The following is a 26779-nucleotide window of genomic DNA, read 5'->3' on the forward strand; positions in this document are numbered from 1 at the left end:
ACTTTTTGGCTATTATAAATAATGCTGCATGAACATTCGTGTACAAAGTTTTGTGTGAACAAGTTTTCAGTTCTCTTAGGTATATACCTAAGAGTGGGATTACTGAGTCTTATGATAACTCTATGTTTCAACTTTTGAGGAAACCAAACTGGTTTCCAAAGTGACTGCGCCATTTTACATTCCCCCTAGTGTTATAAAACAGTTCTATTACTCCACATCTTTGTGAACACTTGTTATTGTCTGTCTTTTCAATCAGAGCCATCCTAGTGGGTGTACAGTGCTATATGGTTTCTCATGGTTTTGACTTGCACTTCTCTAGTGGTTAGAACGTTGAGCATCTTTTCATGTGCTAGGTACTTCCTTTTTGGAGAACAGTTTGGTACTATGTTTAAAAAAATGACTAAATGTGCATATACTTTGACCATAATTCCTGATTCTAGAATCCATACCAAGGACTAATTATGGATGGCTAAGAAATTTACCTGAAATGATGCTCATCATAATGTTAGGTAAAGAGCAAAGAGTTGGAAACAAAGTCTAACTATTGGGTGTTGATTAAATAAGTGATGGTCCATCCATAAAATGAATACAATAAAATAATTTAAAATAATCTCGTAGAAGACTGATGACATGGAAGTATATAGTTAATTAAAAATACAGGCTATAGGGGCTTCCCTGGTGGCGCAGTGGTTGAGAGCCCACCTGCCGATGCTAGGGGACGCGGGTTCGTGCCCCGGTCCGGGAAGATCCCACATGTCGCGGAGCGGCTGGGCCCGTGAGCCATGGCCGCTGAGCCTGCGCCCCGCAACGAGAGAGGTCACAACAGTGAGAGGTCCGCATACCACACGCACACACAAAAAAATACAGGCTATAAAACATTACAATCCTAATTTTATTTAAAAATGTATAAATATGTGGGGGAAAATGGCCATAAAGACAACATAAAGATATATACCAAAATACTAATAACGATTATGGATACTTTTTTTTGGTAACAGCTCTTTTGAGATATCACTCACAAACTACAAAATTCATTATTTAGGATATACAATTCAATGGTTTTAGTATATTCACAAAGTTGTGCAATCATCACCACAATCAATTTTAGAACATTTTCATCCCCTCAGAAAGAAACCGTACCAATTAGCAGTCACTGCCCTAGGCAACCATGAATCAACTTTGTCTCTCTAGATTTGTTGGACTTCCCTGGTGGTGCAGTGGTTAGGAATCCGCCTGCCGATGCAGGGGACAGGGGTTCGAGCCCTGGTCCAGGAAGATCCCACATGCCGTGGAGCAAGTAAGGCCACAAACCACAACTGTGGAGCCCGTGTGCCACAACTACTGAAGCCCACACACCTAGAGCCCGTGCTCCTCAACAAGGAGAAGCCACTACAATAAGAAGCCCTCGTACCGCAATGAAGAGTAGCCCCTGCTCGCTGCAACTAGAGAAAGCCTGCGTGCAGCAACGAAGACCCAACACAGCCAAAAATAAATAAATTTATTTAAAAAAAAAGATTTAGAGTTGTCTATTTTGTGTATTTTATGCTACTGAAATAAAATATATGTGGTCTTTTTTAATTTAGAATACAATAGAGTTAGAATAATGTTTTCAAGTTTCATCCATGTTGTATCTTGAATCAGTACTTCTTTTCTTTTATGATTGAATAATATTATATTGTATAGATATACCACAAAATTTTATTTATCCATTCACCAGTTTACTGACATTTGGGTTGTTTTCACTTTTGGCTGTTATGAATATTCTTGCACCAGTTTTTGTGTGGATACATGTTTGTATTTCTCTTGAGTATATTTCTAGGACTGGAATTGCTGTGTGCCTTTTGAGGAACTGCCCAACGGTTTTCCTAAGTGCCTGCACCATTTTATAATCCCACCAGCAGTGTATGGGGTTTTATTTTAGCTCTCACATTTAATCTTTTTTTTTTTTTTTTTTGCGGTACGCGGGCCTTTCACTGTCGTGGCCTCTCCTGCCGCGGAGCACAGTCTCCGGACGCGCAGGCTCAGCGGCCACGGCTCACGGGCCCAGCCGCTGCGCGGCATGTGGGATCCTCCCGGACCGGGGCACGAACCCTCGTCCCCTGCATCGGCAGGTGGACTCTCAACCACCGCGCCACCAGGGAAGCCCTCACATTTAATCTTTGATCCATGTTAAGTTAAATTTTGCATAAGGAGTGAGGTCCAACTTTTATCTTTTGCATGTGGATATAGAGTTGTCCAGTACCATTTGTTGAAAAGACTATTCATTCCCATTGAATTGTCTTGTCACTCTTGTGGAAAATCAATTGACTGTAAATGTGAGGGTTTATTTCTGGACTTTCAGTTCAAGCTTATTTATCTATATATGTCTAACCTTATGCTAGTACCACACTGGCTTCTCCATGATTATAGTTTTGCAGTAAGTTTGAAATTAGGAATATGAGTCCTCCAATTTTGTCCTTCTTTTTAAAGATATTTTAACTAATCTGAGTCCCTTGAATTTCCATATACATTTTTTTCTCAGTTCCCCAACTAGGGATTGAACCTGGACCATGACAGTGAAAGTCCAGAATCCTAACCACTAGGCCACTAGGGAACCCCCCTCCATATAAATTTTAGAATCAGCTTGTCAATGTCTGCAAAGAAGCTAAGTAGAATTTTGATAGGGACTGCACTGAATCTGCAGATCTCTTTGTATTGCCATGTTAACAATATCAAGTCCTCCAATCCACCAGCATGGATGTCTTTCCAATTATTAGGTCTTCTATAATTTCTTTCAACAATGTTTTATAGGGTTTTTTAAACTTAATTTTTATTGGAGTATAGTTGATTTACAATGTTGTGTTAGTTTCTGCTGTACAGAAAAGTGAATCAGTTATACATATACATATAACCGCTCTTTTTTAGATTCTTTTCCCATACAGGTCATTACAGAATATTGAGTAGAGTTCCCTGTGCTATACAGTAGGCTCTTATTAGTTATCCCTTTAATATATAGTAGTGTGTATATGTCAATCCCAGTCTCCCAATTTATTGCTCCCCCCACTTTACTCCTTGGTAACCATACGTTTGTTTTCTACATCTGTGACTCTGTTTTGTAAATAAGTTCATTTGTACCATTTTTTGAGATTCCACATATAAGCAATATCATATTGTCTTTTGTCTTTCTCTGTCTGGCCTACTTCACTCAGTATGACAACCTCTAGGTCCATCCATGTCACTGCAAATGGCATTATTTCATTCTTTTTATGGCTGAGTAATATTCCATTGTATATATGTACCACATCTTCTTTATCCATTCATCCATCAATGGACATTTAGGTTGCTTCCATGTCCTGGCTATTGTAAATCGTGCTGCAATGAAGGTTGGGGTGCACGTATCTTTTCGAATTATGGTTTTCTCCAGATATATGCCCAGGAGTGGGATTTCTGGGTCATATGGTAATTCTATGTTTAGTTTTTTAAGGAACCTCCATACTGTTCTCCATAGTGGCTGTACCAGTTTACATTCCCACCAACAGTTTAGGAGGGTTCCCTTTTCTCCATACCCTCTCCAGCATTCATCGTTTGTAGATTTTTTGATGACGGCCATTCTGACTGGTGTGAGGTGATACTTTACTGTAGTTTTGATTTTCATTTCTCTAATAATTAGTGATGTTGAGCATCTTTTCATGTGCTTTTTGGCCATCTGTATGTATTCTTTGGAGAAATGTCTATTTAGATCTTCCACCCAGGTTTTGATTGTGTTGTTTGTTTTTTTGATATTGAGCTGCATGAGCTGTTTGTATATTTTGGAGATTAATCCCTTGTGGGTCACTTCATTTGCAAATGTTTTTTGCCATTCTGTGGGTTGTCTTTTCATTTTGTTTATGGTTTCCTTTGCTGTGCAAAAGCTTTTAAGTTTAATTAGGTCCCATTTGTTTATTTTTGTTTTTATTTTCATTACTCTAGGAAGAGGATCAGAAATGATCTTGCTGCCATTTATGTCAGAGAGTGTTCTGCCTATGTTTTACTCAAAGAGTATTATAGTATCTGGTCTTACATTTAGGTCTTTAATCCATTTTGAGTTTACTTTTGTGTATGGTGTTAGAGAATGTTCTAATTTCATTCTTTTCCAAGTAGTTGTCCAGTTTTCCCAGCACTACTTATTGAAGAGACTGTCTTTTCTCCATTGTATATTCTTGCCTCCTTTGTCATAGGTTAGGTGACCATGGGTGTGTGGGTTTATCTCTGGACTTTCTATCCTGTTCCATTGATCTATATTTCTGTTTTTGTGCTAGTACCATACTGTTTTGATTACTGTAGCTTTGTAGTATAGTCTGAAGTCAGGGCGCCAGCTTTCTCCAGCTCCATTTTTCTTTCCCAAAATTGCTTTGGCTGCTCGAGGTCTTTTGTGTTTCCTTACAAATTGTAAATTTTTTGTTCTAATTCTGTAGATCAATTTGTATTGCCATCATAATAATATTAAGTCTTCCAACCCATGAACATGGGATGTCTTTCCATTTATTAGGTCTTCTATAATTTCTTTCAACAATGTTTTAGAGGTTTTTGAGTGTATGTTTTGTATTTCTTTTGTTAATGGGTAATGTTTTCAGTGTGGTAAAATATACAAAACATAAAATTTACCTTTTTATCCATTTTTAAGTGGCATTAAGTACCTTCACCTTACTGTGCATCCGTCATCAGCATCCATCTCCAGAACTTCATTTTCCCAAAGTGAAACTCTGTACCCGTTTAACACTGACTGCCCTTTCCCTTCTTCCTCCAGCCCCTGGTCACCACTATCCTACTTTCTGTCTTTTTAAATTTGATTATACTTGATACCTAGTATAAGTGAAATCATATGTACTGAGAGCCCTTCAACGTTTCCCATAATCTGTGAACTGATACGTATTTACAATGGCTCCAACGTGTGGTTCATGTAATCACTTTGCTGACAACTTGGAAACTTGTCTCATTTCCTTCCTCAGAGTTGTGGGTCAGAACGTGATTGGCAAAAGTACCTTGGATTTTTTTCCATGAGCAGTAAGACCTGACACTTGTAAATACTCTGTACCTCTCACCCACCTTCATGATGCAGTGCCTGGGGAAGTTTATACCTATTCCTGGGTATGAAACAATGAACAGTGAAGGTGAATCTGTTGACCTGTTGGTTAGTGATACCCCCTGTCTTCCAACTCAGGTCCCTGCTATTTCCACCCTAACCGTGTGGTCTTCCTTTTCCCAGGCAGCACAGAAAGCAGGAAAGAACAGAATTCAACGGAGCAGTTTTGGCGAACAAGTCAACATGCAAACAGGAACAAGAGCCCTGGGACTTTCCTAAAACAAACAAAGCATTTAAAAGAAATAACAATATTTAGCAGAACACAAAACATCCAATTCCAGATTAGGAAAACAACTTGCTGCAACCAAAAACTCTCACATCACAGCGCCAAAAAACGGTACATTAAGTTTAAGAAATCTTTTTACGATGGGAAGAGATCAGTGTTCAACTCCAGGAAGAACTACTGAGTCCTCAACTGATCCAACTCAATGGCCCATCCCAACTCTTGGTTCACTCCTGCTTCCCCAAGTGCCCGTTTTCCTGTCAAATTGCTATTGTCCCTAAACCTTCACGTTTCCTCTTAATCATATTTCTTCCCCTAGGCCCTTTTTCACTGATGAGTCAAAGCTCCAGGCAGCTGTCAAATATTCCTCTTGTGCAGGCCAAGCCTTCCAAGGAGTGACACCACAAATTTCAGATGCAAACGGATGCGATGAAGCAATTGATGTTGGACTTGGCACGGCCCTCGGCAGAGAAATGGAGCTGCAGGGGAAGGAGCCATGTGGAGCCAGGATACACATTATTTCCAGAAGAGTCATTGGGATATAAATTGCACATGGCCCAGATTCAGAGTCTGGGGTCAAACATTTGGGAGATCATGTGGTCTAGAGTCTCTCAGCCCAGCTACACTTGGGATCAGTAAACATCCTAGACCAAGGATCTGAAAACTATGGCCCATGGACCCAGTATAATCCTCTGTCTATTTTTGCATGGCTGGCAATCTTTACGTGATTTTTAAATCTTTAAATATTTGAAAAAAATCAAGTAATATTGTTGACATTAAAATTATATACAATAATGGGACTTCCCTGGTGGTCCAGTGGTTGAGACTCCACTTCCACTGCAAGGGGTGTGGGTTTGATCCCTGGTCAGGGAAGATCCTGCATGGCCAAAAAAAAAAAAAAAAATATATATATATATATATATATATATATAATTAAAATTTCAGTTTCTAAAATGAAAGTTTTGTTGGATGCCACCACACCCATTGACCTATGCCTATGTCTATGGCTGCTTTCTTGCTACAATGGAAGAGTTGAGTCGTTGTGTCAGAAACTGTATGGCCCACAGAGCCTAAAATATTTACTCTCTGGCCCTTTGCAGAGGAAGTTTGCTGTACCCTGTACTAAACTCTTTTTCACTAACCACAATAGCAAGAGAAGAGAAAGGAACAGGGGAAGAGTCAAACCAAAACACAACCATCACCTCTAAGATGGGGAGCCTAGCCTTGTCAGATAGGAACAGGGCTTGGGAACCACTAATTACATCTGGCCACTGAGTTTCCATGAGGCTCCCTCTGGATGCAGTGAGGGATGGGATAGGCCCAGCGACTGACCCCACTGTTGTAGCATCTCACCCTGCTAGGGCCCATCCTTATCACTCAGTGTGTCTCTGGACGACCATTATGAGAGTAGCCATTCCTCTCCTAGTCCCCAGGGGAGAAAAAGTCTAAGTTCAGCTCCATTTGGCAGATGGAGAATTTGGATGTTGGCTCAAGACCTTACGTGGAGTAGCAACAATGCTGGGTGTAACTGACATACTCAAGATCAGTCCCTTCTCTAATTTCAGCTTCTTCCCTGGGCTCAGTCCTGTGTCCTGATACAGCCCGGGACGGTGGATCATGTCTTCAGTCTTCCCAAGGGCCGTCTTGTGAAAGATGGTTCTGTGAGATCCCAGAGGTCAAAACTAGTACTAATGGGAGGAGCGATAGTAGATTTGAACTCAACCTGGGAAAGGCTTGGCTCACAACGTTTGCTGAGCAGAGCTGGATCCAGCCACCGTGGGAGGCAATGAGCTTGCTGCTTTAGCAGAGATGCTGTGGGTAGTGAGAAAGGTGATGGGGTCAGATGACCTCTGGATGCTAGGATTATCTGAATCAATTCATGGATTAAGGGGCAGAGTTTGTGGACTCGGACACGGCATGCAGCAGCTCAGAGCATGGTTTCGAAGTCAGAGCTGTCCCAAGTTCAAATCATGCCTCCGTCACTTACTTGGCTTTACTCGGTAAAGCTGAGCCTCAGCTCTCACATCCGTAAAATGCGAATATGGTCCTTACCGCACTGGGATACTGTTAGGGATAAATTACAGCACATTTAGTGTCAACAAGAGGTAGCTGTTGTTGCACATTTATTATAAGAAATCTTCACTGGTTGTTGATTGCCTTATACATCAGTTGAGTCAAATCTTGGTAGGAAAATTTATCTTTTTGTTTTTCCAAAGCCATTTGAGGGCAGGGAATAGAGGAAATGAAGAAATAAATAAAATAGCTCTCTGGAATTACACATCAGCCTTCAGGCAGGAGATGGTGACTGTTCTGTGTCTTCCTGGGATCAGTGACATCAAATGTGTCCTTCATCGAGACTGTTGCTTCAAATCAGGTTGTTGAATTTCTCTCCATGACTCCAAAGTGTTGGGCAAAGAGGAGAGATGCTCGTCAGATGCCTGATGGTGATGTTACGGACGATGGCTGGCAGGGATTTGGGAATCAGAGAACATCACGTTAATTTGTTTTTATATATTTCCCAAATGATTTACAAAACCATTAATCAAGAATCCCGTTTGGTTGGAAAACAAATGTTGGTGTTGAGTAATGAATACCAGCTTCCGTCACTTTTGTCCTTTTCTGGGAGTTTCTAAAGCTCTGGACTTGTTGGCTTAACAGTTTACTGCCACCAAGGGAGATTTTTATAAACTGCAGCATCTATGGGCTGCTTTACCGATATCAGGGAGCTAAGCCCACACCTTTAAGAGAGCTTAGGACAGGGTAGCTTAACTCCTTCGGCTGGGATGCACGTTTCTTGAATTCTTTTCAATCCAGTTCTCCTACTGGGTGCCAAACACTGTATGAGGCTTTGGAGATAACAGAATCGAGTGGGGCAGTCACTGTCCTTAAGGGAACCATACAGCTGTGTCCATGCAAAGCGGCCCCTGCCCCACGTGTGAGCATGGAGCAGGAATGCCTCGTCAGGCTGGGGGGCCACAGAAGGCTTCCTGAGCTAAGTTTGGAAGGTCATTAGTTAAGGGCAAGGGCATCAGAAGCAAAGTTGCTGCGTAGTCAAAGGCATGAAGGCTGCTTCAAGAGCAGCAGAGGGCAGTCCAGTGGGCGAGGGAGGCAAGAGTTGGCCATGAAGCTGGAGTGATGGATGGGCAGGGCCTTACAGGCAGACCTTGAATGCCACGTGAAAGAGCGTGGACTGTCCCGTGGGGGAAGCGTGGAGGGTTTTCGGAAGAGAGGCGTCAATCAGATTTGCCCTTTTAAATAGACATTTTGTGAGCCACAGTGTGGAAGACCAGCTAGAAGGCACGAGCCTGGGCTTGGAGGCTGCAGAGGGGCTGCGGAGCCACCAGGGTAGCAACGACCCCTTCTCCATTCCTTCAGGGCCCTCACCAGCTGCCCAGGTCATGTCCTCATGGGGCGGCGGGGTCACTCAATGTTTGATGACTTAGCAGAACCAAGCGTCCCGGGGTAAATGTGTGTGCGTGTGTGTGTGTGCGTGTGTGTGTGTGTGTGTGTGTGTCTGTTTGATGGGAGTTTCCATCGACCTTGAAAATGACAGTGAAACAAGACATGCCTGAATTGTATGCATATCAGTCAAACGTGAGTCATTTGCATTTGGAACTCAGGAGGCCCTCATTTAAGTCGGCCAGTGGAGGAAACATGGCTTCCATCACGGAGCCTACTTAATCACGATCAAATTCAGCACTTGCAGGTGTCATAGGTATGTGAGCGGAGGACGCGTGAAACAGCGGGGTTGACGGAGCGGTACATGAATGACGTGAAACAGATTTTACGACATGAAGCAGGTGTATGGAGCATTGCCTGCAGGCATCACCTCCTTGCATCTGCAGAGCAGCCTTGTGTTACCGTCTTTTATACCCGAAAACCACGGAGTACAAGAATGTGGAGTAGAGAACACCCAAGTGCGGCAGGCCTGACTGTCCGGAGAGACAGACAGGGAGGATGCCTGTCCCTACTCCTCGGCCTGTTGCAAAGCTACGCTGAGAACAGAACATACTGTAACATGACTGCTTGTTGATGACCACAGCGCTTCTGATTGAATGAGACTGTTCTTCCCTTGGGAGGTGTGGTCGGCTGAACAATGACCTCCCAAAGAGGCCCTCATCCTAATTCCTGGATCCTGCGAATAGGTCACTTTACGTGGTCAAAGACACTTTACAGATGAGATTAAGTGAAGGATCTTGAGATGGGAGATGACCCTAGATTATGTGGGTGGACCCAGTGGAATCACGAATCCTATACAAGGGAGGCAGGAGGATCAGAATTGGTAGTTGGAGACGTGACAGGGCAAATAAGAGGCTGGAGTTACTGCAGGAAGGGGTCTTGAGCCAAGGAATGCAGGCAGCCCCGTAGAAGCTGAAAAAGGCAAGGAACGGATTCTCCCCGGAACCTCCTGAAGGAACCCGTTGGCGGACACATTGGTTTCAGCCCAGTGAGACTGGATTTGGACTTCTGACCTCCAGGACTCTTAGAGTATAATAAACCGCTATGCGTGTGGTGATTTGTTACGATCGCCATAGGAAACTCATAGCGCTAGACACATTGCAACACAGCATCACGGGCTCATCATGGGAAAATGTACACAAGGATGGCTAACGGAGATGATACACTCATTCTTTTGAATGAATACTCTCAGCAGTAGCATGTCTCCACCTTTTTGATTAAGTTCAGTAAATATTTATTGAGCAACCAATGTCAGGTGCCGTGATGGTTAAAAATGCAATAAAACGTGTGCATTCCTCGCAGGTCGCTCACAGTAAAAGGCGGGAACAAATATAAGTCCACAAATTTCAGGAATCGAGACAGAAATTGCATGTCCTTAGAGACTCCCAGTGCAATGGAGGGTAAAAACGGGAGACATCCCTTGGGTCAGGAGGGTCAGGGAACCGATGGAAATCGGTCTGGATTTTGGCAGCTAGAGAGTCGGGATGGGGGTAGAGAGAGCAGACAGTTGGAGGCCTGGGATGAGCAAAGGCAAGAAAACAGAGGGAATTCCCTGGTGGTCCAGTGGTTAGGACTCTGCGCTTTCACTGCTAAGGGTGTGGGTTTGATCCCTGGTCGGGGAACTAAGATCCCTCAACCTGTACACCATGCAGCCAGAAAATAAAAAAGAAAAGAAAAGAAAAAGAGGGGAAAAAAGGCAAGAAAGCAGAAATGCGTTCAGTGTTAGGGACCCAATTGTGCCTCCCCAAATTCATATGTTGAAGCCCTAACTCCCCACGTGACTGTATTTGGAGATAGGAACTTAAGGGAGGCAATCGGGTTAGATCAGGTCATAGGGTAGGGTTCTAATCCTATAGGACTGTGTCCTTATAAGAGGAGGAAGAGACACCAGAGATCTCTCTCCCCGAAGGAACACAGAGGGAAGGTCATGTGAGGGTACAGCTAGAAGACAGCCATCCGCAGGCCAGGAAGAGAGGTCTCACCAGGAGCCAGCCCTGCCAGCACCTTGGCCTTGGCCTTCCACCCTCCGGAACTGTGAGAATAATACATTTCTGTTGTTGAAGCCACCCAGTTGGTGGTATTCCGATGCGGCAGGCAGAGCAGAGGAATACAGGTAGCCACAAGCAGTCAGGTGGGACTGGGAAACAGGATGACGCAAAGGAGGAGAAACGAGGCTGGACAAATAGGCGGGACCACACTGCACAATGGCTAAAATACGTGACTGGGACTTCGGAGACCTCCAAAGTCCTTCAGAGTTCGGCCTAGTGAAGAATACGAGGGAAGGGCTGGGTGAGAACACTTTGGGTCGGCAGTGAGGGTTTGCCCTTCTGATGGTATATCTAGTAAAAATGGGCCGAGCTGCTAGTCTAGTGTTTCTGGAACAGGGTGAAAAGAATGTTCCTCTCTTCTCCTTCCAGAAACAGAGCAGTCGGGGTCAGCAAGTTCCAGTTCATTGCTGGGCTGTCTTTAGAAGCAGGGGGGGCTTCCCTGGTGGCGCAGTGGTTAAGAATCCACCTGCGAATGCAGGGGACATGGGTTCGAGCCCTGGTCCGGGAAGATCCCACATGCCGCTGAGCAACTAAGCCCGTGCACCACAACTACTGAGCCCACACGCCACAACTACAGAAGCCCGTGAGCCAGGAGCCTGTGCTCCACAACAAGAGAAGCCACCGCAGTGAGAAGCCCGCGCACCACGAGGAAGAGTAGCCCCCGCTCACCGCAACTAGAGAAAGCTCACGTGTAGCAACGAAGACCCAACGCAGCCAAAAATGAAATAAATAAAGAGAAAAAAAGAAAAAAAAAGAAGAGGGGAGGCAGTCTGGAAGACAGGGGAGGGAGTCCTCTGCTTCACAACCTCCAGCCCCCTGCCATACACACACACACACACACACACACACACGTGCACACACACACATGCACAGACACACACAGGCACACATGCATCCCTGGAGGAGGGATACCCCTTTCTGCTGTGCTGTTTGGACTTGGGCCCCCTTCCTCGACAACCCTCCCCACGCCTGCGCTATTAATCTGGTTGTGTTCTTAGAGATGCTGAGACACAGAGGGAGAAGCAGGTTGTCCAAGTCCTGCAGCCTCGCTTTGCCTGCTTCCCAGATGGGACCTCACACATCCTGGACAAGTCTGCATGGGCTCCAGGGTGACACCTGCCATCGCTTTGGGTTGATGGTCAAACACCGCTACAGATCTTCTCAAAGGCTGGAAATCTGAGGGGGTATCCGTTAGTCCGTTCAGTGCTGGGGCCTCTTGAACGAGAGAGAACATGACCACAGTCAGTGGTCATCCTACCTCTTCTTCCTAGAGACACACCTTGGGCTTAGCATCTTCCGTCTAGGAAATCCCCGAAATCTGGTGTTCCTGAATTCCCTATCCACACCTCCCTTGTACTCGCTGGCTGGGTGCACACAAAGCCACACGGCACTGCCTCCAAAATGAACAGACAATCTGGAGTTCTTTGCTCACCTCACGGCTATGCCCACATTCAGGCAGGCTGCTCCAGCCTTTTCACGTGGATCATTTTCGTGGCTGCCAGACAGTTCCTCGTTCAAGTTTCCACTGCTGTCACTGCGGCACGTCAACAAGGTACAGCCATACCTCTTTTGCATGTGAATACAACTTTATTTTTTTGAGACTGGACTCAGCTTAGTTCGGTAGATGGTAGAAAACTCTTGTTCTTTCACTCAACTCTGCTTTAAAAGTTAGTATCTTTCAGATCAAATCTGAGACTCTCCCCATTTCACTCCACTTTTCAGCTCCCTGCAGGTGGTCTAATTTCTAGGGGACCAAGAGGTATCTTGGCAGGGGCTGCTTCCCCTATCTGTGCCATCTTCTGTCCTTACCTCCTTCTGTTGTGTTGGCAAACTTGGAATCAGACACTAGGTGCTGTATTAACCCGGATCAGACACTGGATGCTGTATTGGCCTGGGATCAGACACTGGGTGCTGGTATTTACCTGGGATCAGACACTGGGTGCTCTATTGACCCAGGATCAAACACTGGGTGTTGTACTGAGCCAGGATCAGACACTGGGTGCTGGTATTGAGGGTGCTGGTATTGGCTATTCAGGTCTATGTTCCCCATCTTTGGTACAAAGTCTCCCGTGGTCATCCCTGCTGTGGCCCCACACCTTTCACAGCCGCCAGCTCTCTCAGCATTTCCGCATCCCCCTGGGAACTGGGGGGCTCTTGCTGTTTCCTCAGGACCACCCTGACCATGGCTGACCTCCTGTTTAGGTGGTGAACTTTGTTATAAAGAGGGCACAAGCCCCACTGGGATGCCCACACATATGTCTACACCAGGGTTAGTATTCTGTGAGATGACCATGGACCCACCTACATCTACACTCCGGTCTTGCCCATTCTGAATCTCCTCTTCTGCTCTCTGTTCAAACTCTCACTTCGTTTTTGGGTGCACAGAGAAGGAAAAATAATTTTCCCTCCATGCTTCTAGGTCCTTGACTGAGATCCACCCCCTGTAATAGAAGGACAGATTAACAGGAGACAAACAAATTGAATTATGGTTGTATAAATGGGACCCCCATAAAATATGAGACTCAAGTGACCAGAGCAGGAAGCTTTTATTCCTTGCAGATAAAGAAACAATACATTTGTGAAGAATTGACAGAACAAAGAAATTTAGGCCCGGAATAGTAAGACAGTGAAAAAGTAACAAGGTATCTTTATACAGCTTTCTCAGCCCTATATTCCCTGTCTCTTGTGATGAGGATAATTTCTACCCTCCTGGTACAGGAGGGCAACTTCACATGGGAGATTTATCTTCTGCTTTCAGGGGGCAAAGGAGGGTCAGATTGCCTTTCTTGCACTGGCTGTTTCTCAAGGACCTTTAATTAAAAGTAATCAATATGCCAAAATGACATGTTTGGGGGTGACACGTTCGGAACCCTTGCAGGTAAGAAGATCACTGTTAGGTCATCATGAATCTTAGGTACCCAAAGGGAAGTAAAAACTCCCCTCAGCCCTCCAGGCTTGGCTTTGTATTTTTGTAGTCTAGATCCTAGAATGCCTAGAAAATTCTTTCAAACTTTCAGTAAAGGCTGAATCTTCCAAAGTGTCTATATGTAATCTCTCTATCTAAAGTACTTTCTATTCCCCCCTAGAAGCAGGATACATAGAGGCCCTCCCTGCTCCCCGAGTGGAGAGTGGGTACGGAAGGATAGGATAAAGAGAATGGAATGTTCCCAGTTTAATGTTAAATCATTACTTATGGGCTTCCCTGGTGGCGCAGTGGTTGAGAGTCCGCCTGCCGATGCAGGAGACACGGGTTCGTGCCCCGGTCCGGGAAGATCCCACATGCCGCGGAGTGGCTGGGCCCATGAGCCATGGCCGCTGAGCCTGCGCGTCCGGAGCCTGTGCTCCGCGACGGGAGAGGCCACAACAGTGAGAGGCTCGCGTATCGCAAAAAACAAAACCGAAACTTGCAATGGTCTTTTCTAGCTCTCATGGGACAGAGTCTGTATCCCTGTGATAATGACCAGTGGAGGAAGGACAGCACATGTAGGTCCCGTTTTTTATTCTTAAGACTGTTGTATAAAGCCAGCATGTACAAGTGCAGCAGGGCTGAGTACTCGAATTAGAATCCTTATAGGACCTTGAACATGTGCTTGCACTATAAGAAGTGTCCATCAGGGCCTCCCAGCTCCCTGCCCCCTGGTTCTCTGCCCACTGCTGGGACCTCTTGACCTCACCTACTGGCTCTGCCCAGAACCATAAGGTCGACCTGCTGCCCACTCTATTCACTGAGCTTTTCTGAAACCTAGGTGTTGCCTTGTGATCGAGGTCTGGGGACCTCCTTTTTCCTGGGGTCTGTGCTCTTGGGGGTTAGGCCTTGCAGAAAGGGCACCTGGATTCTGCCTTTGCTATACCGCTGGACTTTCTCTTACCAGGTCCCCAGTGGCTGTACCATTTTGCAAACTCACCACCACCAAGGTCTGAGCGATCCATCTTTTCCGCATCCTTGCCACCATCTGGTGTTGTCACTATTTTTCATCTAAGCCATTCTGATAGATGGGGAATGATATCTCATTGCAGTTTTTTTTATATATCTTTATTGGAGTATAATTGCTTTACAGGGTGTGTTAGTTGCTGCTGTATAACAAGTGAATCAGCTATACATATACATACATCCCCATATCCCCTCCCTCTTGAGCCTCCCTCCCACCCTCCCTATCCCACCCCTCTAGGTGGTCACAAAGCACCGAGCTGATCTCCCTGTGCTATGCGGCTGCTTCCCACTAGCTATCTATTTTACATTTGGTAGTGTATATATGTCAGTGCTACTCTCTCACTTCGTCCCAGCTTCCCCTTTTCCCCCGTGTCCTCAAGTCCGTTCTCTACATCTGCGTCTTTATTGCTGCTCAGCCACTAGGTTCATCAGTCCCGTTTTTTAGATTCCATATATGTGCGTTGGCATACAATATTTTCTCTTTCTGACTTAACTTCGCTCTGACAGATTTTAGGTCCATTCACCTCACTACAAATAACTTAATTTCAGTCCTTTTTTATGGCTGAGTAATATTCCACTGTATATATATGTGTCACATCTTCTTTATCGATTCATCTGTCGATGGACACTTAGGTTGCTTCCATGTCCTGGCTATTGTAAATAGTGCTGCAATGAACATTGTGGTACATGTCTTTGTGTGTGTGTGTTTCTTTTTGAATTATGGTTTTCTCAGGGTATATGCGCAGTAGTGGGATTGCTGGGTCCTATGGTAGTTCTATTTTTAGGTTTTTTAAAAAAAAATTTATCTATTTATGTATTTATTTTTGACTGCTTTGGGTCTTTGTTGCTGTGCACAGGCTTTCTCTAGTTGCAGCGAGCAGGGGTTACTCTTCGTTGCGGTGTGTGGGCTTCTCATTGCAGGGGCTTTTCTTGTCGTGGAGCACAGGCTCTAGGCGCATGGGCTTCAGTAGTTGTGGCACGTGGCTCAGTAGTTGTGGCTTGAGGGCTCTAGAGTGCAGGCTCAGTAGTTGTGGCGCACGGGCTTAGTTGCTCTGCGGCATGTGGGATATCCTGGAGCAGGGCTTGAACCCGTGTCCCTGTGTTGGCAGGCGGATTCTTAACCACTGTGCCACCAGGGAAGCCCTAGTTTTAGTTTTTTAAGGAACCTCCATACTGTTCTCCATAGTGGCTGTATCAATTTACTCTCCCACCAGCAGTGTAGGAGGGTTCCCTTTTCTCCACACCCTCTCCAGCATTTATTGTTTCTAGATTTTTTGATGATGGCCATTCCAGCCGGTGTGAGGTGATACCTCATTGTGGTTTTGATTTGCATTTCTCTAATGATTAGTGATGTTGAGCATCTTTTCATCTATTTCTTGGCAAACTGTATGTCTACTTTGGCGAAATGTCTATTTAGATCTTCCGCCCATTTTTGTATTGGGTTGTTTGTTTTTCTGATTCATTGCAGTTTCAATTTAGCTAATTCTCTAATGCCTAAAGGCCCATATTGTTAATAGGAAAGGCTTAGCTTATAACTCTGAAATAATCTGGATCAAATAAATCTGTCTTCTGCAACAACAACAATGCCTAGTGTAGAAAGTATTTTTGATATACCTTCTAACGTCTTTTCTCTCTTAGTAATCTGGATATGTTCCTTCTTCTGTAGGCCTTTCTGTCATTATGAACTCAAGGACAGGGAGGATGTCTAACACCTAGAACAATGCAGTCCATTGTGTAGGAAGAAGAATACGAAGTAGAAGATGTTCTTACCAAGTAAGATGAGGAAGCAGAAGTGTTTCTGGCAGATGGGAGAGGGAAATTCAGAAATTATTCATTCATTCATCAAATATCATGTCTCCACCATGTGCCAGGTAATATTTCCAGCTGTTGGGGGAGATAAGTGAACTAAACAGACAGAGATCTCTGATCTCATAGAGCTGAGAATGCTGCCCTCCTCCAAAATTAGAAAAAAATGAAACAAAAACAAAGAGGAAATAAACCACTTGAAGCAATACATATGGAGAGGGAGTATCCAAGAATAGGATAAATCTTAAAATGATAAAATATCTAGAAGAAAAACATAGAGGTAACCACGGTGATCTTGGGTTAGAGATTTCTTAGCTAAGAACACCGAAAGCACATCCACAAAAGCAAAGATTAATAGTTGGAACTTGGTTAAAAATTAAAAATTTTTGCTCTTTGAAAGGCTGTTAAGAGAATGAAGTGGTATATTAATACAAGAGAATGTTATTTGGCAATAAAAGCGATAAAGTTCTGATTCATGCCACAACGTGGATGAACTTTGAAACCCTTACACTAAATGACAGAAGCCAGACACAAAAGGCCACATTTAGTAGGATTCCATTTATATGAAATGTACCAAACAGGCAAATCCATCCAGACAGAAAGTAGATTACTGGCTGCTGGGGTTGAAGGGAGGAGGGGAATAGGAGGGGTGTGGAGTTTCCTTACGGAGTGATGAAGTGTTCTGGAATTAGTCACTATGGTTGCACAACCTTGTTTATAGACTAAAACCACTGAACTGTACAATTTAACGTGGTATGTGAATTTTATCTCCATTTGAAAAATGCAACGTGTGTCATTGGAAGAATTTTGATAAATGTAACTACCATCCTCTTTCCAGAATAATCCTTCCAAAACACACTCCCTCCTCTGTTTTTGTTTTTCTTTATGAACAGAAAAAAGAGGGAACATACATTGGCTGGTGCATCTATTCTGGAAAGGCAGCATTCTCTAGCTCCACGCTTCTTGCACATTTGCTGTGGCCCAACACAGCCTCTGGCCCACACCGGGAATGCCAGCCCTCTCTCTATTGTGGGTCAGCACGGACACTTCCTGTGATGCTCCGGAGTATGTCCATCTTCATCTTGTTCGAGTTGGAAATACCCTTTTCCACCCTTCGTTCACCCCATTAGAGAAGCACCTTCACGGGACGTCACTGTTGCTGAGAAATGCAAACTTGGCAGCCCGTGATTGTGGGTTTCTGACCTGGAGCTGAACGTCCTCCACACGCACGTGGTGCTCTGCCCCATGGATGACTTCCTGCTCCCACACCATGCTGATCTCATCTCAGCTCAGTGCTGTAGCCGTGACCTAGCTTTCCCCAAACACCCTCTACAGTGGATGAATGACAGAGGACTTTATCTCTGAAATCTGAGTGGACCCGCCCTCTTTCTAGGCTCAATCAGCCTCACTGTCTTACTGTTCCTCTCAAAATGGTAGTCCTCTCTTCTTCTGATTTGCCACACAAATCAGACAGGCCCATATGGAAGCAAAAAAATAAATAAACAGCATCAACCATCGTGATGTATAGATCCACACACAGCCTGTGTCTCTGAACAAGACTTCCAAGTCCAGTCCCTGCCTATCCCAGGTGTTCCTGTGTGTGTTCCCTCCTGGAAGAGCCCAGGCTGAGCGTCTCTCCAGACTCAGAGACACTGGGTCAGGCAGCAGGGGCCAAAGGAACTGGAGATGGGATCCTGTCCAATACACAAATGTGAGGTGATCCAGGCTCTCCTTTGGTCTTCTTCCTACTCTAACATTCGCCATTGATCCATAATCATCTGGGAGTCTCCAGGGCCCACTGGAAATTTCTCTGGGATTTGCTCCACGCTTTTGCATGAATGATACCCCCCAAAAGTAAAAATTGTAACTGGAAATTTAGGTCAACAACCTGTAGTCCCTCTGTTTTTGTGAGACATGTCACCATTATCTCCAGGCCAAGGAGGTGCCTACAGATGGAGAGAACGGTACCCCAATGGGCAAATCCATCATTGCCCTTGGATAAATTTCCTTACGTTCAATCAAACTAAAAACATGTTTTGATCGCTTTTTTGGATGTTGTGTTAGAAGGTAGAGACACAGGGATGAATTTACCCATACCACATCCTAGGTATCTGTCCATTATAGGGTATTTCTCTAGCATATTCTTGGCCTCCAAGAAATAGATTCCAGAAAGATAAAAAGGCAACATTTCTAATGCAAAACATGAACAAAACAGAAGAAACAAGAACAGGGACTTCCCTGGTGGTCCAGTGGTTAAGAATCTGCCTTCCAGTGCAGGGGACATGGGTTCGATCCCTGGTAGGGGAAACTAAAATCCCACAAGCCGTGGGGCAACTAAGCCCATGCACCACAATTAAGACCCGATGCAGCCAAATTAATTAATTAATTAATTAAAAAGGAAAAAGAACAAAATCCCTAACCTTTGTCAGTGAACCTATTAGTCTCAAACCAGGTGGATTCAGATTTTTGAGAACAGCTTTTCTTTCTTGATTTTTGTTCTGTTTTGTTTTTTGTTCTGTTTTGTTTTGTTTTTACACCAGCCCTGCTCCCGTCTCTGATGGAGATTGCTGGGCAAGAAGAGGCAGTGCTGGTTTTAGGGACTTGTACCATTTGCTCCTGTCCTGGCAGGGGTCTCCATTGCCCCATTTCTTTAACCTCACCATAATTCCTGCCACTGCTCCATCTCCTTCCTTTTCCCCAACAAATTCCTAAACTTTGAGCTGCCTTTCTGGAAACTGTCTCCCCCGCCATCTTTCATTTCTCAATGAATCCATTCTATTCCCGAAGAGTAGAGCAACTGGTCCTTCGCATCCTGAAAACGTCACCCTCTGCTGGAGGTCCTGCCTCCCCTCCCTCCTCCTGGGGTGAGGTGCCTGTCTCCTGGGGTGTGAGGTCAGCTGTTCCAAGCCTTCTGTAAGCACTGTGTCTTCTAGATCTGTGCAATTGTCATGGTGGCCATGGTGGCAGATGGAAGTGCCTGAAAGGAGCGTCTCAGGGAATAGACGGGAACCTCCCACTTGGTTCTCTGACAGTCTGAATCATACAGTGACCACCCTCAGGCCTTTCCCTCTCTGGCACTGAGGATGCCCAGCTGTTTGCTGTCACTCTCAGGCCTGCTGTTTCTGCATCCCGTCCACCTGCTCTTCCGGCTCATGCAACTGTTTTCTCTGCTTATCCAAGTGCTTCTTCAGGAAGCGACACACATTTTCCTTGGCCTCGCACGTCGGTAACAGTGATGTTTTCCGTTGCTCCAGGCATTTCTGGATATACTGTTTGGGCCTCCACACTTCTGAGACAGAGTGTCTGGACTCCTGCATGTTTTCGTGGAAGACCAGGCAACTGGAGCTCTCCCTACCCCCTTGCCTTGTGGAATGGGTTGATTGTACCTCCCCCTAAATATATCTAAGTCCTAGCCTGTGAATGTGAACTGACTTGGAAATAGGGCCTTTGCAGATGTAATCAGGTTAAGGATCATGAGATGAGATCATCCTGGATTATCTGGGTGGGGCCTAAATCCAATGACTGGTGTCCTTATAAGAGAAAGGAGGGGGAGATTTGAGACACAGAAAGGCCACGTAGAGATGGAAGTAGAGATGGGGGGCACAGAGCTATAAGCCAGGGAACGCCAAAAACTGCTGGCAGCCACCAGAGGCTTGGAAGAGGCACAGAACTGACCCTCCCTCAGAGCCCCCAGAAGGAACCAACCTTGCCAACATCTTGATTTCAGACTTCTGGTCTCCAGAATCGTGAGAGAATTAATTTCTGTTGTTTTAAGCCAACCAGGCTTTGGTAATTGGTCGCAGCAACCCGAGGAAACTAATATACCGGGCTTGTTCCTAAATGGCCTCTGGCTTGGGAGCCCCGTGGCAGGCCAAGCACTGGGCCACACGCTCTGTGGTGGCCACACTCCAGGGCTTCTGCCCTGGGCCTCTTCCCTTCTCTTCCACAGGGATAAGCTGGGGTTTCAGTCACTCCATCCTCCTCGGGCTCTTCAGAGGGTCCCACGAGATGACAAGAGCTCTTGTGTAGGGTTTCCTCAGGGGAAAAAAACCACGTGGTCTCCTCAGAAAGTTCAGCCTCAAAAACTCAAGCGTTCTCTTCAGCGAGCCAAACTGCCAGGGTGGGTTTGCATTCAGTTGCTAATCCCTTTATGATGTGGACTCGGGTAGAACATGCACATTTGACCTGGTCAGCCATCTTTGGGTCAAAGTGCAAGGGTCATTCTCCACACATCTGGGGGGTTGAATGTGATGTAGAAAATTCCCCACAAATGAGATCTTTGTGGGTTTGATTCTTGGCTTTATTCATCTAGAAGAACCAGGCAGAGAGGAGCTTTCTTCGATTGCCAAAGCTTCTGGGAAACAAGTTCTTCTGAACGTCTGGACCCCTTTTCCTCATCTGTTACCTAAAAATGCTCTGTAATCACCGAAATCCCCACCAGCTCTAAACACCTGTGGTTCCACTATACCCTGTCAGCATCTTCCTTCCTCTTCTAGGGCTCTGTGCGCCTTGCCAGGAAATGTTGACGTCCTGGGTAGGTGAACAGATGTCCTGGTTATCTTCATTTCCAGGACATAGGACTTTCACTGCTAAAATTGGGAAAATCTCAGGTCAACCAGGATAAACAGCTTTCCCTAGTCCTGGGGAAAATGGGTTTCTTTGAGGACAAAGTCTTTTCCACGTCTACAGTATCAAATATTACTAAAATTTTAAATTTATTTTTATTGAAAAGAAAAGGTGAAATTCTTTGTATGCATAGCTTTAAAAGTATCTTTTAAACATATTTATTTATTTATTTGGTTGTGCTGGGTCTTAGTTGCGGCAGGCAGGCTCCTTAGTTGTGGCATGTGAACTCTTAGTTGCAGCACGCATGTCAGATCTAGTTCCCCGACCGGGGATCAAACCCGCGTCCCCTGCATTGGGAGCGTGGAGTCTTAACCACTGCCCCACCAGGGAAGTCCCTAAAAATATTTTTGAATTTCTTTTTTTCTTATAGAATAATGAAGAGTGAATGTTCCTATTCCTTATTTTGCTGCCGTTTAGTGTTTGTTATAGACGGGCTGTCTGAGACAGGTTTCTTCAGAAGTATCATCTTAGAAAAATGTGAAATCATTTTCCTTGTGAAAGTGATTTACTTAAGGAGTGTTGTGGCACTTCGACCTGCCACCACCTCCATCCCATAACTGTACAAATCTAGAAGATACAGCACTCACAGGATACTCAGGACAGCTGACCTCAAACACCAGGGGAGGCTCCCAGGGACACCTCACCCCAGGAAGTGGTATTGAAGAGGAAGACCCGGCAGGCTACAGTATCAAGCAAATAAGGTTTCCACAGAGGTAAGTGTATCGCATTCTCACAGGGATGCTCTAGAGAAAATATACTAAGTTACAATGTAGAGATATCCCATCAAGGAGCGAGGGAGCTGGGGTATGGATGCTGCTGCATTCGTTGGTCATTGGTAAAGGGCTGTTCTTGGTGGGATATAAAAATCTCAGGCACCCCTGGCTCTGTGTGCTGTAGCAAAGTAGAATCCAGTAACCTGAGGACAGTCCTTCAACAAGGAGACCCAGCTTCCAAGAGTGGTCCAGTGGCAAAGAATCTGCCTTACAATGCAGGTGACACAGGTTCGATCCCTGGTCAGGGAACTAAGATCCCATATGCTGCAGGGCAACTAAGCCCACTCGCCGCAACTACTGAGCTCGCGCACCTCAACTAGGCAGCCTGCGTGCCACAAACTACAGAGCCCATGCGCTCTGGAACCCATGCACCACAACTACAGGGCCCATGCACCCTGGAGTCTGCACACCACAACTAGAGAAGAGAAAACCCACACGCCGCAATGAAAGATCCCGCGTGCTGCAACTAAGACCTGATGTAACCGTAAATAAATAAATCAATCAAAAAAAAGAGTGAAAGCAGAGAGCTGGGGTGTGTGAAAATGCGCAGAGGTCTTTCAGCAGCAGGATAACAGACTCACAGGGACCTCCGTGGTCTGCTCAGAAGGGCTGTGTTCCCTCAGCCCCATCACATGTCATGACTTTCTTGTTAACTTCTTTTTTTTTGCGGTACGCGGGCCTCTCACCGCTGTGGCCTCTCCCATTGCGGAGCACAGGCTCCGGACACGCCGGCTCAGCGGCCATGGCTCATGGGCCCAGCCGCTTTGCGGCATGTGGGATCTTCCCGGACCAGGGCACGAACCCGTGTCCCCTGCATCGGCAGGCGGACTCTCAACCACTGCGCCACCAGGGAAGCCCTCTTGTTAACTTCTGATGTCATGCTGAAGCTCAGTCCCCTTGGACCCTGGGCCTGTGGTTTTTACAGGATCCTTGGGCCCAGGGCACACTAAGGACCAGCACCCCCATCTTGGCCCTTGCCACACAGCCTGGCCTTCTGCTTCTCTCCCATTTCTTATCTTCACGTTATCTGTCTGGAACATGCCATCTCTCTATCACCTGGCCCTGGCATCATGGAGCTGTTTTCTCAGGTGACAGGAAGTGCCTTTACACATGGATTCTCGAGCGTTCCCTGTATGTCGCTCTTTAGGAATCCTTGCTGAGCCTGGTTCAGCCCTCTCCCTTGAGCTCAGACAGTTTTCATCATGACCCAGTGCTCATCACGTCTCCATCCCAGCTCTCCACTGACTTCCGTCCTCTCCATCTGCTTGAGGCAGACAGGAATGAAAATACAAGTGTGCATGCCCATCCCTGGCACAGACGTGGGGTCTGAGACCTATCCAGAAGGCTCTCAAGCTGCTATCAGTCATTATGAACTCACTGTAAATCTGGACAATTGAGGAACCTGCCTCTGCCTCTTCTGTCAAATTCTTGTGACTTAGAGCAAAATGAATTCCTTATAGGTTTTTTTTTTAACTTAAAAAAATTATTTATTTATTATTATTATTATTATTATTTTTTTTTTTTGCGGTACGCGGGCCCCTCACTGTTGTGGCCTCTCCCGTTGCGGAGCACAGGCTCTGGACGCGCAGGCTCAGCGGCCATGGCTCACGGGCCCAGCCGCTCCGCGGCACGTGGGATCTTCCTGGACCGGGGCTCGAACCCGTGTCCCTTGCATTGGCAGGTGGACTCTCAACCACTGCACCACCAGGGAAGCCCACTTATTTATTTTTGTAAGGCCAACTGGCCCGAGGCAGGGGAACACAATCAGATTCACAGGTTGCATCAGACCAAAATTCTCCAGACCACCCAGTTCCAGAAACTGCGCTGGAGACATTCCGGACCACCCAGTTCCAGGAACTGACCTGGGGACTTTGAACCCAGCCCAGCCTTCCCGCCTTTCGAGGGGTGGGACTAACGGTCCCCGAGGATACCCGAAAAGACCACCAAATAAGGAATACCCTGCGCCCTCCCAGATTCACCACACCCCTTTCCCTTCTTCCCCTATAAAATCTTGCCCAACCCTCGCCCGGGTGCGACTTCTCTGGCCCCTTTCTCTCGGACCAGTGAACCTCGCCCGGGAGCGCTCCCTAATAAAGCTCACTTGAAGCTTTCCTCTGTTTCGTGGTGCCGTTTGTTAAGATCCGACCTTACAATTTTTATTTATTATTTGTTTATATTTATTTTGGCTGTGCCGGGTCTTAGTTGTGGCACACGAGATCTTTAGTTGCAGCATGCAAACTCTTAGTTGCGGCAGGTATGCGGGATCCAGTTCCCAGACCAGGGACCGAACCCAGGCCCCCTGCATTGGGAGTGCAGAGTCTTACCCACTTCACCACCAGGGAAGTCCCGAATTCCTTATAGTTTTTAAAAAATTTTTTAATTCAATTTTTCTTTTATATTGTAGTTGATTTACAATGTTGTGTTAGTTTCAGGTGTACAGCAAAGGAATTCCTTATAATTTAAAGCAGTCACTGAGCACCATGTACTGTTGGATGTACTGGGCAGAGACTGATTTTAAAAAACCCTGAACTAGGGCTTCCCTGGTGGTGCAGTGGTTGAGAGTCCGCCTGCTGATGCAGGGGACACAGGTTCGTGCCCCGGTCCAGGAAAATCCCACGTGCCGCGGAGCGGCTGGGTCCGTGATCCATGGCCGCTGAGCCTGCACGTCCGGAGCCTGGGCTCCGCAACGGGAGAGGCCACAACAGTGAGAGGCCCGCATACCGCAAAACCAAAAAAAACCCCTGAACTGGCCTCCACTGAAAACCTCTTCACCACCACACCAATGATTGTTTCTCTTTTCTGTCCCACCTTCCTGGGAGCCAGCCCCTCTCCCTGTGCCAGCACCCATGCTTAGACGAAAGTCTCCCTCCCACCCTTACCTGATGACTTGGAAGTGCATTAACACTTCCTTCTGCCAGAGGGAAGTGAACCTAGGAAAACATAACTCCAGGGCCTCTAGCGTCTTCTCAGCACTTGGGATCCTGGCTCCTGACTGAGTTGATGTGACTAGGTGAACTTCTGTGTCTTCCACAGGCAGCTCTCAGAACTACGCCTCCCAGAAGAGTAGTCAGGGGTCTAAGGGATCACCCTTGTGTGACGTCATCACCGACAGAGGTCAGTTCTGTGGGCCCAGCTTACGCTCAAACATGGCCATGATGAAAAACATGGTAGCCATTTAGGGATGTGGAAGTTCCATGAGAAATGTGAGTCGACATGGCTTTTACCATCAAGGACACTTCGGGAAGAGAAATGCTCACACACAGATGAACTGCTGTGATGAAATGTTGTTTTCTTTGCCCCGTTAGTGCCAGGTCACGTTTCTTTGTTTTTGGCATTTTTATTTGACTCTTAAGTGAAATGTGTGGGAAGAATTAGGAGTTGGGCTGTAGGACCAGAGGCAGGCTGCATTCCAGTCATTTTAATCTGGTGTCCTGCTGAGGGGTGGCATACCTAGTTCATGACTTATAAGGGTCTCGGGCTTGGAGACGGGAACCCATTAAGTGCTTTCTGCAAAAGCTGAGCCAACAAGCTGTGAGCCCAGTAGGGAGGCTCCATTGTTGATGGGCCCCATCTGGGACCTGATGGGTGAAGTCATACTAACCACAGCCTTCCAAGCTATTCAGCCCTTCTCCAGCTCCCCTTGGCCATCTGTGTTGGCGTAGGATGTGTGCTCTCCTCCTAAACCCTTAGCACACTCTGGAACGTCATATTCTGTTTGCTCGTCTCTCTCCCCTAGGGATGGGGCCTTTAGGGGTGGGGATGGGTCTTCGCTGTGTAGCCCCAGCACCATGCCTGGCAAGTGGCAGGTGCCACGCAAGTGGTTACGGAGAGAACAAGCTTGAGAGGGTTTGCGGGAGAAGTAGAAGTTCACGACCGTTAGGCTTCAAAATGGTAACAGGGGAGATGACCTTATTTTCCTCGCAGTGGAAGATGAGGAGACGTTGGGACCCCGGGGAGGCTGGGAGGCGGCCTTGGAAGTGTAGGGAGCACAGTGAGAACGTATGTGATGCTTCTGCATCTTTGTTCCCCCCTCCAATCCTGAGAAGCCTCGTACTTCCACACCACTGCTCTTCATCCCTGTCGCCTCTCCCTACTCACTGGGTCCCTGCATCAACAGCATGAATCGGAATCAAATCTTTCATTCTTCATACTTTCCTATACTCTCTACTTTTAAAATGATGGGCGTATATTATTAGTAGCATCAGGAAAATAATAACTATTGCTCTGTCTATGACAAGAGTGTATTTTCGTTTAGTTGTCTATTTGGGGGATTAAAGAGAGGCTACAGGTGAAGTACCAGCCCAGGTCCTGGCAAGTATTTGGGCTTTATTCACTATTTCTTCTCTCCTGTTCCTGCCTGACAATTCTTTCACTGTACAGTCTGTCACAGGTGTGTCCAGCTATGGCTCTTTCTAACCACTGCATAAGTGCATGCTTCTCTCTCCCACCTCTTGGCATCTAAATTTCTAAGTATGCTGCTAGTCATTAACTTTCTTCTTCTTTTTTCATTTTAAATTGGAGTATAATTGCTTTACAATGTTGTGTCAGTTTCTGTTGTACAGCAAAGTGAATCAGTTATACGTATACATATATCGCCTCCTTGTAGATTTCCTTCCCATTTAGGTCACCACAGATCACTGAGTAGTATTTTCTTACTCCAACAGGCGATTTGCTTTTTATTATTTTTCAGGATTTTATAAGTAATATATATTCTTTGTAAAACATATAACATTAAAAATTACAAGGATAAAATGTAAATTCACCTGAGATTCTATTATTTTGAGATAGGTTACTATCATTTCATAATCTTTC

Source organism: Phocoena phocoena, chromosome 2, assembly GCF_963924675.1.
Source record: "Phocoena phocoena chromosome 2, mPhoPho1.1, whole genome shotgun sequence".
Classification (NCBI taxonomy): domain Eukaryota; kingdom Metazoa; phylum Chordata; class Mammalia; order Artiodactyla; family Phocoenidae; genus Phocoena; species Phocoena phocoena.